Here is a 17,687-nt window from a genome sequence, read left to right as displayed (position 1 = left end):
AGGATTTAAACGTCATTTTGACATCTTATTAAAAATCTTAAATCAACACTGCTTATGACGGCTCTGTAAAAAAGTTGGATATCAAGTCAACGAGGGCTGGTTCAATCGTGCATATATTTACACTTTTTTTTGCAATTTTTTTTAATGAATGCCTACTAGCAGATACCTACATTTTAAATCAAGACGGCAGTACCGTACATTTACCTGCTCGACTTTAAAGCGCTCTTCTGAAATTTGATTTATTTTTGCAGCCTGTTTATGCTATAATTTAAAATCTACTGGAGCAGTCGTTCGTGTGCACTGTACTTCTTAATATAATTCGCCAGACATAGCTGGAAATTTTTTATTTTTCAGTAATTATTAATCTTATTAGAAGCAAAACGAGTAAGTAAGATCAAAGAGCGAAGATCTGGCTTTTGGCCTCCAAGTATTACGAAAAATTAAAAAATCTGGAAAAATCTGCAATGGATGCCTCGAGAAACATCTCCTTTGACAATTTTTTTTTTGTTTTTTTTTTAATGATTCTCTTCCGAGTTATGTTGCACGCCGCAAAATAATTTTTTTCGAGACGCTTCCAGAGATTCATTCTCACTAGCTTCACTTTCAATATCTTGCAATGAAAATGTAAGAAATATTTTTAAAATATTTCATTATTAAAAGGCAGAGACTTGATTTCTGAACATGTTTTTATTAGGATCCATGATTGACTTCGAAAATCATTCTATTTGGTTTAAGGTCCATTTAGCCATTATGCGCAGATTTACCGGTGTGCGAATTAAGTCGTCGATTGTACAAAATGTGCATTTTTGGCCCCTTATTGATATTTTGGGCGAAATTTTTTCAACTTCTAAAGCGAAACGCTCCAGTAGAGCTTCATCGAATGCTTAATCCGGCGATACCCTGACTTCTGGTCGTTTTTAAAATTGCCTCAGGCTGTCATGTATTGCACTCTCATCATGCAAACTGCGTGGTGCAAGTAGTACTTTCTTTTCAGCCAACACGAGATGAGTTGATAGTCTGCCATGTAATGCTACAAAAAGAATTTGGCCAAAATAGGAGGCCAATCACTAAAAGGCGCTACTTAATCGTTCGAGGAGAAACGTCTTTATGTTAGTTGCTTTGATCACAGGGCATTGTATCCTAAGTCGAAATGCCCAAAAATTAACTGGGTAAAACTCAAAGCTTGGATTTAATACAAAAACTGAGGAAAGTTGTAAAAAATCGACTGTATACGGCCGCCTAGCCAATTTCGTTTTTGAATAAATTTTTTACTAAAAAAGGTTTTGAGTAAAGGAAATCACGCGAACGTTTTATCGCGTTCTCCATGACTTTCCGTAAGCTTTCTAGGGATAACTGCTCGCATTCCTACCGTATATTCTCCTTTAGGACTCCAATTGTCTGAAAGGTAGGGGATGGTTAAGTCGGGGAATCTTACTGGACATGTCAAATCGTCAAAACGGGAAAGGGTTCTTGCACAATGTCTATTATGGCTCGTGCTGTTTGTGTGGTTGCATCGACTTACTGAAACAACATATTTGTGAAACCCCGTTCATCCATTTATGGCTGTAAGAAGTCGTTTGTCATGGCTCTGTAGCGTTCGCGTTCGTGACCGTATTGCCGATGATGTCCGAAAAAAAATAAAGTCTAATCACTCTTTCCTGCGTGAATTGAATGGGTGCGACGTTTGTACCTTCTATATGAGGGCAGTAGTTGTCGTTAGATAATCGGATACAGTAGGCACTCCCTGAGTAACACTAAAGCCCTGTTTTAATATCATTATGAGACCTCCAACAGGTAGATATATTATATATGGCCAATCAGAGCTGTTGATGTAATGGAGAAGATTGATGGCGTTTAGGTTGGAGCACTACCATACGCTGTCGTGGAAAGGAGCACCCAGTGATCTTATGCGTCTGGCTGCCAAGCCCGGACATTTACAGAGAAAGTGCTCAACATTGTCCTTCTCTGAAAGGTTTCCCCAGCTTATATATATATTTATATATATAATTGGCGCGTACGCCCTTTTTGGGTGTTTGGCCGAGCTCCTCCTCCTATTTGTGGTGTGCGTGTTGATGTTTTTCCAGCTTTTGCAATGGGGTAAATGGTAAACTTAGTTTTTCTATGTGTGCGCCGATAGTACAATAACCGGAAGCACAGCTGCGAGTTTGGAATTTAATGGCGTGAAGTCCCCAGGACTTTCTGCGTCCTGCGTCTATTGTATTAGGGCCAAAGGGACTTCGAAATAGTACAGGAAGAAATTGAGCTAAATCTGATCTGCCTTTTCCTGAGAAGTGAGTTGTGCGATCCCCCTTTAATAACAGCCAGGGGAGGCCGATGAACGGGTAGGAGGTCTCTGAGGCCAATTCAGTCGCCCTAGATCAGACTGGAACCCAGATCAGAGAATAACTAAGAGGTTTTATCTTCTCCCTACTGGGTTTGATTAGCTTCGATCTGAACCATGGCGTCGTCAGAGCCTTGAACGCAGCTTGACTATCGGCATGACACTCATTGCCTTGGCATGACACTCAAACTCTAGTTTGCGGATAGAGAAATCTGTACGAAGTTCGGGATGGTTAGAGCTAATTATGTTTCCAATGCTTCGTATTCTAAAACTGTGAGAGAATTTAATATGCTTTCAAATCATATTGGCTTAGATGTTTCGTCCACAAAGTACTACTTCAGAATGTTACTAAATGAATTGCTTAACTATATTCAAAGTATTCTTTCTCTGTAAACTATAAGAAATGTTACATTTTCTTCATTAATATGAAATAAATAAATTGTAAGTTTAATTTCTTTTTGAGCGCATTTTTGGATTCAGTCTAATAAGGCCATTCAGAAAACGCGAGCGCGGTTTTGATTTACTTAATTATGATTTACCACTCACATAAACGGATTCTTTTTTGATACATTTTTTTAAATGTTTCTTTATAAACAAAAATTGTCGACCATCTTGCGTTGATGTCAATTTTAAGGTCTCCTCAATTCCTCGCATCTCACACACTTTGTTGAATCATTAGCATGGACGCCGCAAGCTATCAGTTTCTTATTTTGTACTGCCTTCTTACCACAAGTAAATGAATATAAATTAAACTGTCTTCCTTAATTCGTCGGTTGCTGGCTAAAATAAAACAGCCGTAAATTCTTTTATTTCTCCTTTTCTTCCTCTAACGTTCACTTTTCCCCCCTGCGCTGACCAGTTACAATATTAATTACTTAATTTGAATTTGCTGCCACACCACACACAATCCGTAGATTCCATTTATTATGAATAGCGGCAGTTGCTGCCACTTCCCTTGCGCGCACACCGCATTCTTCTGCTATAAGTTGGCTCTGTTGATTTTCTTGTTAGCTATTGTTATTGTTGGTATTGCGGTTGTTGGTGTAGTTGCGGTTGTTGGTGTTGGTGGCATGTTGTCAATGTTGTCTTATGCCGCATTACACGCACCCATCATCAACGAGCCGACCGCCGGTAACTCCAAACAGTAATTTACTATTAAAACGGAGGCCAATAAGGAACGAAGCGGTGCGTTGCGGAGTACGGGCATAGTAAAACAGATCAGATAACGAGGGGTCTAACGATGCCAATGTTCTTCCGCTAGATACAAGCGCAAGTTGCGGCTGTCGCTCGTCGCTTGGCGGTTGGAATTGTCTGTGTATTGGCAACAATAGCGAAAAAGTGAAAGCAAAGGGAGGGAAATATGGAGTGTGGCGTGTGCTCAAATTGCTGCCACGTGACTCTATTGTTATAGTGATGCCCTCGTTGTCCTGGATAGATTGTTGAAAAAAAGGATAATAAATTGCGTTTAATTTGACATCATAGTGTGGGGTGTGTGCGCTACTCTTTTAAACTCGTAAGGGTTCAGCATTTGTATGTGTGTGTGCAGCGAACCCATTTTAGTAATAAAATTATTACAATAGGTAGATAATCTGTTACACTTGGAAATTATTTGAGTTATTCGTTTGTATTTGGAAGTAATGGAAATTTTCAAATAAATACTGAAGAGCAATCAAATTAATATGAAATGCGCAACCAAGCATTCCATTTGAATTCCAAGTGGCTTAGATACCTTAGACCTTAGATACCTTAGATATGTGACCTAACGAGGATTATGTCTGACGTAAGATAAATTTAACTCTTAATTTAAGGGGGTAGTATGGTATTTTTTTTTTTTTTCATTTTTTTTTTTTTTTTTTTAAATTATTCTATAACATCTTAAGATTATTGTGTGAAAGTTTGAAGTGCATTAGAGTAAAATTGACAAAGACACAAAGGATTAAGTATCTACCTCTCCAACCGGATTTCACGCTGTAAAAATCTTCACAAATCTTTAAACGCGTTTTTCTCACACTTGCCTTTTTTACGGTCGGTGTCCACTGTAGATTCATATCTACTGCACCGATTCTTTTCAAATTTGGTTTTTTTGTTTCTTTACTTTATTCACGAGGTAATGACGTCGAGTTTTTTTTTTTTTTTAAATTTTGTCATATTTTAAAACAACAAAGTTTTCAAGTTTTTTTTATGAAAAATCGGTGTTTTGACTTCAAAGCGCTTTAAAAAATTTAAAAAAAAAAAAAAAATTCGACGTTGTTACCTGCGAAACTTTACTAGCTGATGAAATCAATTTGGTTTTTTGATTTTAGTTGATCCAGTAATGAGTTCTGAGGGACACCGCAATAAAACTTTTTTATGAGACGTCCGCGAAGATTCGCTGCCACCAACTCATTTCTTCATAAAAATCAATGAAAATTTCACACAATATTCTTTAAATATGACTTTATAATGAAGTAATTTTAAAATTTTGAATAAATCAACTGTGTCGACAAAAAAAATTTCGAAAAATATGCTTGTTTTACACCGAATTAACCATACTACCCCCTTAATATAATCTACATTTATTGGCATAATTTGTTCGTATGAAATGAATAGAAATAGTGAAGGACACTTTGATGTCTTAGCCCTCAAAGAAGAAAAATTGAAATTTTTATATAACTTTCTTATGATGCTAAGTTGATGTGAATTCAGTGAAGCCGAGGGAATAAAGCTGCCTAAACTTGAGAATGACATACATTTCTTGTTTTGGTTTTTGAACACATCCATGAGCTTCTGAGAAAATGTGAAAGATTGCCTCTGGCGCTACGGACCATAAAAATTTTCTCAGGTACTCCCATTACCTTGGGTTAGTTTAGTTTTAATGGGCTATAGGAAACTGTCATAAATAGGAGGAGCAGCTCGTCCAAACACCCAGAAAGTGTGTAAGCGCCAATTATGGGATCTCTGATGTGGTCTAATGTGCTTGACTTTGAATCTATAATTGAAGGTTTCGAATAAATTTGAACACTTCCTCGCGCTTTTGCTCCATATTACCAATGGATTCAGGGTTAAACTATCCAGATGAATGAGTCTGGATGTGCTATGGTGTCTCTTCCCCCAGTTCGCAAAAACGACAGATGCTTGATTTCACTACACCTACTTCGTTAGTATAGTATCAATGCCTCGTATAGTATCCAGTGACAGTTCGTGAAGCCTATATATCCAGATTTAGAGGGTGCTTGACCCTTCTCTAGAAGAAAGGATCAATTGTTTTGAATGCCTTTGTCCTGGGCTTTCCATTCAGTATCGTATGAATTGCGTGTTTTCCCAGTTTTATTTATGTGGGTGTTTTAAGTTCGAAAGACTTACTTGTCTTGGCCAGGATGCATTTTATTCGACAAAGTATTTTTTTCTAATTAATTATACATAAGTTCAGTACGACTTTTTTATAGAAGAAATGTATCTACTAGATGTTATAGTAAATTAGGGACGAATATAAGTAGTAGGCAAAATGATACAAATGGGAGCACCTAAGCTTAGCATGCGTGAGTGTAGATGGAATATTTAAGTAAAAATTTATGGTAAATGAGAACAAGTGAAAGGAATTGCAAAGCCAAACTGCTGGGTCCTAGCGAGAAACTATTCCAATCCTTCCGTAATGTCCATTTAGGACAAATTTATACATACCATAGATTTTGTCTCATAACATAGGCTAAGGCAGCAAGAACTATCGGCTGGAATAATATCGGCGAACTGCAACATTGTCTCTTTGGACTTTTTATCATCGCAACGTCGCCTAAATTGAATAATTTTTTGCAACCCTACAATATTTGATTTATTATCAGCAAGCAGAGCAGCGGCCACATCGCCGCAAACTGGAATGCCGTTAAAGTAACTTTCTCTTAGGTCATATTCACTTGGATGTCAGACTAATCAGCTTTTCATTGCAGCGCCTGATTAAAAACACATAAGAAAAATTATTACTTAATACTTTATTTTTTAATTTATATATAGCAAGTGCTTTTGAAGTGAAACTTCTTTAGGCGCGTCGGGGGCCCCAAGGCAGATTGAAAACAGGCGAGTGAAACGGTAAGTTCGGAGCGTTACCGAAATCCGTCAAATGGGTGGGGCCAAGGAGCAGCTGCTCCTTCCCACTCTCGCCTATTCGCTCTCTCTGAAATGTATATAGCACACAAGTAAGCATTGAAGTAGACTGGCGACATGCAGGCAACCGACAATCGACAACCGACAACGGGTATTATAGATAGCCATAGCCCGTGCAAATGAGTGCTGTGTGTGAGTATCAGATAAAGCGCCGATTGAATGTGTGTAAGCGGGAAAGCAATAAGAAACTGCTGTGAAGTAAATAGATGGTAGGTATGGAGGAGACGAAGCGATACAATGAGTGCGTTTGCCAAACGAGTGACGATAGTTGAAGTAGAAGGTTGTAAAATGACATTTCAACCGTTTCGGTGATCAAAGCAAATTGATTAACGCGCCAAAAGTAGGCAAAAAATACCATTGGAAGTGCAAAGAAATGTCAGCGTCAAGTGCAACACTGCACCCAAGTGTCAAATTTGAAGCTAATAAGGACAAAAATAAATAGTACAAATTTATGTGGAGTGATATAGAAAAAAAAATATGAAAACCTGAATTTAACACGAGAGAGGGAGGAGAGATCTAAACCGGGGCTCCCAAGCATGGAACAACCAACTTAGAAGTTTCACTTCTACCGTGCGTGAGTCTGACAGACCCTAGTTTTTTTTTTTTATAAAAAATACTTGGCATATTTTTACATAAAGGCTTTATTTATAAAGCTTTATTTATTAGTGAATCTTAAGATACAAATGAGTTGAAGCCGGCTTGGCTAGAACTGTGCGGTTAGTGACAGCCTCCAGCTCAAGTAGTTACTTCCTCGTTGCGCTAATAATTTGTTAGGTAAACGAAAGTGTTAGATGTCGATGTTGTGCTTATCCCTAGGTTTAATTCCTTATCAACTTGGTCATAATCTTTAAAAACGGTTAAGCTAAAAAGGGTGAACAAATCTGTTCTTATTATATTAGAATTCTGGATACTCCCTGACTAAAGGTTTCGTTCGGAGTTCGTCTAATTTAATAAAAAAATGAGTCAAAAATTACTCCAAGACATTTGACCTCATCCACAGATTGGAGTACTTTATTAGAGATATAATACGAGGATTGTAGAATATCACAAGCTTTAGAGTAGTTGACTTCAAAACATTTTTTTTTAATTTAAAGAGGTACATGAATATTTACACCAAGAAACGAGTTCATTAAATTCACATTGGAGCCCAAGCACATTTTCTGGGTTTCTTATCGAGGCAAATATTTTTAAATTTTCTGCATACAATATATGCCTGGCAAATAAAAAGCATCTGCTAATATCATTTATAAATAAGATGAAGAATAGGGGGCCAAAACACTTCCTTGAGTTACCCCAGAAGCGGCAATGAAAGTGGCAGAAGATTCACATTCAATTGTTACAAGACAATTCCTTTCACTTAGATAAGATTTTAACCATGAACGGAAAACGGAATGAAAGCCAAGAGATCTCAGTTTATAAAAAAGAATTCTATGTGACACAGTGACAAAGGTCTTGGCAAAATCAATGTAGACGCAAACAACTTGAAGTCTAGACGAAAATTATTTACTACAGTAATCACTGAAATCGGCCAGGTTGCAAACAGTGGACTTACCTGTTACAAAACCGTGCTGGTTGGAAAAATTTAGACATTTCGTAGTAAAATATACTTTTTCTTTAATAATACAATAGTTTGGAAGCAGTGGTCAGCGTTGAAATTGGTCTATAGTTACGAAAGTTATTTTTATTGCCACTTTGAACGACTGGAGTAACTGTTGTCACTTTCTAATCATCAATGAAGATTCCGGCTGCAAGTTTTACTCAAATAATTGGCCTACCAACTGTGAGCAACCTAGTGCCTAGTTGATTGTATGAGGACATTCGCTCATGGGTACTATTTTTTTTATTTCCAGTGCAAAGGCGAAAATTTGTATTAAAAATAAATTGCTAAAATTCACACGTGTGGTGGTGTTATTGATTTCCAGGAATACATAGATTAAATTTATATCAGGTACACGTAGTAAAAATAAAATCATTTTCTACAAATAAAAAAAAAATGACAAAACGCAATTTCGTTTTCTGAGAAATACTAAAATTTACATTATTTAAGAAACAACCGCCGGACGAGTGAACAGCTGCCTTCGCATTGGCGCAACCTGTCAACTCAATTTTCTAAGACATTCATGACACTTTCTGAAAATGATTTCTTTCACACGAATTATTTATATGAAGCAAGGTGGAAAATGATGTCACCACTCATGCAAAATCTACATCAGAACTATCATTTTCTTGTACATGCCAACTATCACTACGAGATGGAAATGCTCCTTGTCAGCAAAAATTATTTCTGTTTTAAATTTGATGCCAAAGTGGTGCCTATACAAAATAAGGCAAAAACTGCGAAGCTAGTATAACGATGTGGATTGCCATTGCTTAAATTATTATAAAGTTGGTACATAAAATCACGAGTTGTTGAGGCTGATAGGGAGGCGATTTCCTTCAAGAATGATAGAATACAAGATAAGGCCAACCGAAGCAAAATTGGCTGCTATGTCATATAGGAAGGACTTGTGCACAAGCGCTCGCTTATTTCTCACGTATTCTTACGTTTTCCTATCAGTCCTTGTTTAGATTGCAATGCTGCGTCGATTTTTTCTTATATGATCAACACAGTCATATATCACAATCTCAGTTTTTGCCCACCTCTGTTGTAAACAAAGCACTTATTACATCAGCAAATCAGCTCATTCCTTGAAATTCGCTGTGAGCCGATTAGAGGTTTGAGCAGCCACATTCTCGTCGGTACACACCATATGACGACGAGGACAGTGAGTATCATGAATTATAGTTTCAATTGGGTAAGACAGATCTCACTTGGGAAATAAATTTGTAATATTTAAAAAAAAAAAAAAAAACACTCGTTTCGTTATACGTACTGATGGCAGCTCTGAATGACAGTAAATGTTTTGAGTGGTAAAAGGCTTTTGCTGGCAAAATAATTGATTTAAAAAACATACCATACTTGTATTCGGACCACCTGGTATACAATTTGTTGGTGTGCACTTTATAAACCACTTTTTTCATCCATTTCTCATCAGCTACACCTGTCAAATTCAATTTGGTGTATGCCTATCAATTTTTGACATCTCTACCCATTTCACTTTTTCTTTATGTACGGGCAATAAACTTATACCGTTACAATATAATTCCATTTTTTCATTAAATAAGTTTGCTCTACACACGCGCACTTTAATTTCTATCTTTATCACTTTGTATTAAACCTGTGAGGTTTCTCAATGGTTTTGTACTGACTTTGAGAGCCATTTGTGTGGATGGAGATGTTGCAAGAAAAAATTATATAAAACTTCCCTTATGCACTACTCGTTCTTATAGTGCCTTATTGAGGGTACTGAAGAGAATAAAAGTTAATTAGATTCGATTTTTTATAGTATGAAATATACGGCATAGGTAAAGAAAGGGATTGAATTCCAGGAATAGCATCACTTAAATCGCAGTTCTGTGTACGGGGATTTTATCAGAATAATAGTATAATGTACACGTGCAAGTATAAACGTAGCATAGCATAGCATAAGAGTTAAAACCTTGAATTCCTGAACGACCTGTAATGAAATTCATCACACTGCATGTGGATAGGCGTAAAATTCGAAACTTCCTTTTGACGTTTCAATTGAAAATATCGCTGCTGTAAGGGAAAACATTGAAGAAGATCAAAATGCTGCTAGAATCAGGCTAACAGTCAAGAGATGGTAAACACGAGATTATCTTAAAAACGGGTTTATTTCTATTGTTTATGAAGGGTTTTCCAATAAGATGTGTTATTTTGATATTCAAAGAAATGTGCTATTTTTTAATATAAACGATCAGATGTTTATTTCATTATAAAGAGGAAGGTAATGGAAAATAACATCAAGCAAATGACCACCACGGCCACGCTTACAGGACAATATCCTTTTCATGAAATTTTCTATAACCGAATTGCATAGTTGCTGCCCTATGTCCTCGATAGCCTCACAAATTCCATCTTTGAGGTCTTGAATCCGTCCTGGGCTCTTGGCGTAGACCTTCTCTTTCACGTGGCTCCAAAGAAAAAAGTCACAAGGTGGTAAATCACAAGATCTTGGTGGCCAATTGTGATTACCTCTTCGAGAGATAACAGAGTCCGTAAACTTTTCCCGTAAAAGATCAATGGTTTCGTTGTTTGTGTGGCACGTAGCGCCGTCTTGTTGAAAATAAACATTGTCCAGATCAATGCCATCCAATTCCAATTCTCTCGATAGCGCAATTCATTCATTCATAATACCTGTTATTGGAAAACCCTATAGTATAGGTATTTATATATTTTTGACTATATTTGGTTCAAAGATAAAATGGCGCAAGAAACAGTCAATCGAAATTAGCGGAAAGAATAAATTTTACGATATTCTGGAGCTGTTTGGCCGTTTAGATTGCATTTAAATTATTTTTTGAGGAACCATCGCAAAGATAGGGTTTGTGTAAAGAAACCAAAAACAAATGAAGCCTTGAAAGGCAATAATAGGCGGGAAATTGCCCAGATTAAGCCACAACTGTGCCTAGATACCACCAACAACTTTAACAAACAATCGAAGTGTACACTCACGCGGAGACATTTGGTAAATATTAATGACACTAGTGTATATGCAAAAGTACTTTGGTGAGAAAATTATAATACTTTATTGAAAAAGCATTTTCAGACTAATTTGGGATCACTGAATACGAATATGAGTTTGGTTTATTTTTTTAGGTCTTAGGTCTTTTTGCAATCTGAGCAAAACAAAAAACCAAAAATAATAATAACTGGCGTACACTTCTGTTAGATGTTTGGCCGAGCTCTCCCTCTTATTTTCGGCGTGCGTCTTGATGTTGGTCCTCAAATGGAGGGACTTGCATTTTTAAGCTGACTCTGAACGGTAAATATTTTTATAAGGAGTTTTTTCATGGCAGAAATACACTCGGAGGCTTGACATTGCTTGTTGCTTAAATTAAAAAAATTAGAATATTTTCAAGCTTTCTCGAAAATTTTTATTTTTTATCCAATCGTTTCAGTTGGTAAATTTTGGAAAAAAATAATTTAAACCTTTAAATTCAAGTAAATATAAATGCCATGTTTTTAGCTAATCTATTCTTCTTCACTATTTATATAATTTGATGTACCATTTTTTGCTAATAGATTGCAGCACAAGCGGATAAACTGATTTTCATGAAATTGCCAGCATAAATAGCTTTTCACCACTGCAGAGTTCGTGCCAAAGAATCCATTATTCATGTATTCTTTTTTTTAGAAAAGGAGTTACAAGACTCACTCATGGACATCTCACTAATTGAAGAGAATTGATCAAACGCAGCGCAAATAATTAACGGCACTTTCTTTTCTGCTATGCCTGTTTTTTTTTTTTGTAATTATACAACGCACACAATTCACACCCACAAAAGCAGTGCCTACATGCGAACATGCTCATAAGAGCGTCTTCCTCTCTTTTCTGCTTTGATATTTTTTTACTTATTTTTCTTTGTCTTTTATTATAGGCTTCGTGCCTGTTTTTCTTCAGGCAATATAAATTACACGAGTAAATATAAAATTAGTTAAAATCAAAGTTCCAATATAATAAAATAAAAAAAAAATGTTTGTGTCTTCAATTTACGCAGATATCCAGCTCTCCTTCCATCGTTTTGGAGGTCTTCCCGGTGTACGTCTTCTGTTTGGTTTAGAAACTGTAACATTCACCATTATTTGATCACTGAGTGCCCATGTTACATGGCCATTCTATTTTCAACTCGTGTCTCTGCGCTATACGTCAGAATCGGTCGTATCACAGATTTTCATATTCGGGTTTCACCTTTCTTCATATTATGTCTCTAAGGCATCCTGATACCCTGCTTTCTTTAGCAAATCTTTCTCGCAGTTCCTTATAAGTTTTATTTTAGAGATTGTGGATTGAGCGGATTGAATTGAATTTTGTGAGTGGGTTGAAGCAACGATATTCCTTTATAAAGTTGTGGATCACACTAGCTACCTTTTTTGAAAATTGCGATAGCAATGATGGTTTTCCATTCATGAGATATTGCGGATGACTGAATGATAACATTCAACAAATAGTTCCTCATATTTCAGCATTTCCTTTATTACTGCGTCTGTACCAGGTGATTTTCTATTCTTTAATTGAAGAGACGGATCTTTGACAAGGTTCTTTTCAATTGGAACATCTTCCATCTTTGCAATGTTTAGGATAATAAGTTCGGCTTCTGATTCCATAGAATATAAGTTTGTGAAATATTCATTCCACCTGTGATTCCTAATGGGGTTATTTTTACAGTTTCATTCATTTCAAGTCTGCGGTTATGTAGCATTTTCCATATCTTACTTTAAGATCCTTATAAATCGTGTTCCATATTTTTAGTGAATCTCTCCCTTTAGGGAAACTTAACTGTCTTATTTATCTATTAGTTGAGTTCCTCTTTTCTAAACATGTTGCTTTGTGTTCCTGGGGTTTCGTTGCTTTACATTGTAAATAAAAATTTTTCTTTTGTCAAGCTATAGTTTTGACTTCATTTTTTTATTTCATCTATACTAATTAATTAATATGAAGTGTCATTTTTTTGTAAAGGGTTTTCCAATAACAGGTGTAATGAATGAATGGATTGCGCTATCGAGAGATCATTAACGATTTTTTATGGCCGGTTTTATGGAATTGGATGGTATTGATCTGGACAACGTTTATTTTCAACAAAACGGCGCTACGTGCCACACAAGCAACGAACCCATTGATCTTTTACGAGAAAAGTTTCCGGACCGTGTTATCTCTCGAAGAGGTGATCACAATTGCCCATCGAGATCTTGTTATTTAACACCTTGTGACTTTTTTCTTTGTGGCCACGTGAAAGAGAAGGTCTACGCCAAGAGCCCAGGGTGGATTCAAGACCTCAAAGATGGAATTCGTGAGGCTATCGAGGACATATGGCAGCCACTTTGCAATTCGGTTATGGAAAATTTTAATGAAAAGGATATTGTCCTGTAAGCGTGGTCGTGGTGGTCATTTGCCTGATGTTATTTTGCACTATTAACGGCATACCTTCCTCTTTATAATGAAATAAACATCCTATAATTTATATTAAAAAATAGCATTTTTCTTTGAATATCAAAATAACGCCTCTTATTAGATAACCCTTTATTAGGTTACAAGACAAACGGACCGATTTTAATGAGATTTTATTGAAAATAATAAAAATATGAAGTAAAAAGAAAAAATATAAATTTGTTCTTTTTTTTTTTTTGTTTTTTGTTTAGTAATACATATTTTTAAAGAAAAACGTCGCATGTGGACATGCGAATCAACTTTCTAGAGAAAAAGAACTACAAATGTTGAAATTCAAGAAAATTTCATTACGAAAATATGAAGCCTAAGTGCGCCCCAACCGAAGAAATTATAAAGAATTTATAAGCAGATTTTCAAAGTTAAAAGTTTTAAGTTAACTCTGCTGAGTGAAAGTAGGTGACCGATAGGTGTCGGTGACCGATAGAATTTCACCAGTGTTCAACGAATTTCTTCTTCTCCTACGTCCTGAGAAATTCATTAATGTGCCCCTTTGTAAGTCCACAGAAAGGCTCAGAACCGGTTTGGCTCCTAACGAGTTTGCCCCTTTTTTAGTCAGATGGTCCGGTTATTTCATTTCCCTCATGTCCCTCGTTTCCAGGAACCCATCCAATAATACTGTGTTGAAGTTCCCGAACACGTTGAAAAGGTTCAGGCAGTCATATACCATTTTTGAGATGATTATAGTTGATAGAAGGGCATTTAAAGCCGTCTGACTGTCTGAAAGTATGTAAATGTGGGTTCCTCTCATTTTTCTACAGAGACATTCCCTTAGACAAATAAATAAATAAATATCTGAACGACATGTATTTCTGTCTGGACTATTGTTGGATAAGAGCCCATTATAATCGTTTCTTGAGTTCAGGCCGATTGATTCCCGCCCTGTTCTACTATCGTCTGATTTCCACCCATTAGTATACCTTATCTGGGATAAAGGTTTGAAGTTGATAGAAATGTTTTTCCAGGTCGTATAAGGTCGATCATTAATAAGAACTTGAACGTTTCTGAAGAGAATGGGTTTGGGATATTATGAATCAACCCTATTAAGAACATGAGTATGTGTCTTCTAAGATCATTAAATGTCCTTACATATCTCAACTTTTTAGCGCGGGGATGCGGTGGGAAGCAGTGGTACGTGTAAGAGCACATCTAATGCGTCAGTTGGGCATGTTTCCAGTGCTCCCGTTATGCCGACACAGACGAGGCAGTACAGTTTGTTGAGTTCACTTACCGCCTTTCCTAGCCTTTCTTTGGGCCACCATGCTAGGAAAGCGTAAGTTGCTATGGGTTTAACAACTGTAGTGAAGATCCAGTAAGTCATTTCAGGGCTCAGTTCCCGTGTTTTTTTAAAAAGCTTGTGCAGGCAAAGAATACTCTGTAACTTTTACAGCAACTAACGCACTAATCTTAACCTGCTTAAAATTTTTGTGGAGCCATTTAATCCTCTAACTGACTTTTTTAAAGCAGTCTCATTATACCTGTTTGAAAAAAGGGTCAAAAAAGCCCATTTAGGTAAGAGATAAAGTGTACTACAAAAATCGATTTTTTGAAAATGTCAGATTGGTCTAACTCCTTAATTGAATTAAAAAAGATACAATCTGGCACAAAATTAATCACCCTATCGGAAGATTTTTAATTTTTGCAAATGACGACATACTATACATCAATCATTTTTGACACTTGTGAACTAGACAGCTGAAGTATACAATCAGACTAGCAATTGAGCGTGTAAAGGTAAAAAAAAGATATCCATCACTCAAACTAAATTGGATGATTAGTTTTGCGCCACCTTTTGGTAAGTGTTAAAACCAAAATTATATATCTAGCTAAAAGTAAACTTAAAAAATAAATTATTGTCGCGTACACTTCTGTTAGGCACCTAGATCGAGGTCCTCCTCCTATTTGTGGCGGGCGTCTTGATGTTGCTCCACAAATGGAGGGACCTACAGTTTCAAGCCGACTCCGAACGGCAGATGGTTTTTTATGAGAAGCTTTTTTATGGCAGAAATACACTCGGAGTCTTGCCATTGCCTGCCGAGGGAGGACAGCTATTCTGACTAATTATAACTAATCAAAAAAAAAAAAAACAGTGAAGTCATCAGATGCCAATAAATTATATGTCTACATTCATTTATGTGCCATAATCAGCCCCAAAGGCTAATTATACGCGAGAATACCAAAAGTCTATGGCATTGCACACCCACAGTTGCCAATTCCTCAAGTAATAAAATGCTTGAATAAACCGACGAACATGATTAAGCGGCAAAAATCACGCTTGTTTGCCAGTGTCTGCGTTCTGTGTCGTACCGCCGCCACCACTGCTCCCACACTCCACTCCCCCACGCACCATTTAAAGGACAAGTGACGGCTACCGTCTGTCACACAAAACAATAAAAATGTAATCCTGATGAGAAATATTGCTTCGCTTTAACTGCTACGATTCTAATTTAGCAACAGTCAGTGCCATAAATACGCGTACGTTCATGCCCCCCTACCGCGGTCTATGCAGCTAACCACAGACCAAGCCAAACCACGGCGCATCAGCACAAATGAAGGAAAAGAATTTAAATGGCAAAACAAATCCTTGCCACCCGAGAAATGCACAAAAACGCGCCCAATAAAAGACCAGCAGTATCAACTAAAAACAGCATTGGCATCAACATCAGCAACATAGCAGCACCAGTAACTGGCAGTTGGTTAGAGACAGCCGCAGCCACCAGCTGAATAACGGATGTGAAATCCAAAAAATTGCCAAGCAGCTCGACGGGTGGGCTGTAGCCACATGCCAAGTTCACGCTAACGCCGTCACTTCTTAGTCAATCAACAACCCCCGTTGCCGAGATGCCAATTGCTCGCCTAGCGCTGGTGCTGCGGTGCGGATGCGGGGAAAGTACTGGGGTCATGGCATTGTACGTAGCCGGCAATACATTCGACTTTCCTTTGTTAGACTCAATCTTGTTTGCTTATTTTTTGCTTTTGTGTTGCCTCGTAGCCCCTGAGCATTTCCTTCGCTATTCATTCATTCATTTTATTGTATTTTTCCTACCTATGGTTGCTTTTGTTCCATAGTACTGGCATAGCGGGGAGATGGTCGGGTGTAGCGTAGTATGACATGAGCGTTCGAATTGAGCTGTAAATCCATTCCGGATTTAGCGTACAATAATGTTGAGCGCAAGCTTTGCCTTCCCGAAAGCGGCTGTTCCTGCACTTGCAATGCTTCCGCATTATTGTTGGTTTTATTGTTGATATATCTTTTATTTTTGTTGTAGTTGTTTCAAATTTTCTACACTGGCTTTGCTTTATGTGGTCGGCTTTGCTTGCAAGTAGCCGTCAACGAAATCCTAAATTGACGCACAAAAGACTTTTGCTACAGCATCAGAAGGGGTGGGCGAGAGTCAGCACTCAGTAGGATTCATGGAAAATACTTTGGCCCCATTGATGTTAGAGTTTTAAACATTTCACATTATCTTTGCATTCTTTGTTTTGTGAATTTACAGCTTTTGGAGTCTCTTTTTAAACTTTGACATTGATGTTAAATAGAGACATGCAAAAGACACCTGTCGATTTCAGGTGGGTTTGTGCCATTCACCTTGAACCTATTCATTCGCAAATCTAATTTGAGCTATATTAACTAGAAAGTATGTATAGTTTTGTTGCAAATGATTCTAAAGGGAAACCAAGTAGATTAAAAGAAATATAAATTTCGACAGATGCTACGTTAGGTTGCCGCAATGATAAGAGTACTCACTAGGATGTGAGTTCTTAACTCATACATTGTGATACCATTGAAGAGGGAATAGGGCAGTAGAAAAGAGGAGTGGGATATAGGGTAAATAATTGTCGAAACCCCGTTGTCCTGATGAAATTCAACAGGAGGGTAAAATTTTAAAGCAATCTGGCGTTATGTGACGTCTTCTTCAATGGAAACTATGCTTCCTCTACCAAAGAGGATCTTTTTGCGGTTTTTTCAGTTCCAATTTTGAACCTCCGTCAGAATAAATTAGTTATGATAGACAGAATACTGTTTCCTCTGTTAATTTTGGTTCTCTCCAGTTAACTGATGAGTATTTGGGATGATATTCAGCACATCAAAAGTTCATGGCAAGTAGATGGTGACGGTTTATCATCTTCTTTTGTCAAAA

The sequence above is a fragment of the Anastrepha ludens genome, chromosome 2 (genome assembly GCF_028408465.1).
Source record: "Anastrepha ludens isolate Willacy chromosome 2, idAnaLude1.1, whole genome shotgun sequence".
Classification (NCBI taxonomy): domain Eukaryota; kingdom Metazoa; phylum Arthropoda; class Insecta; order Diptera; family Tephritidae; genus Anastrepha; species Anastrepha ludens.
Note: the sequence above shows the minus strand (reverse complement) of the source record.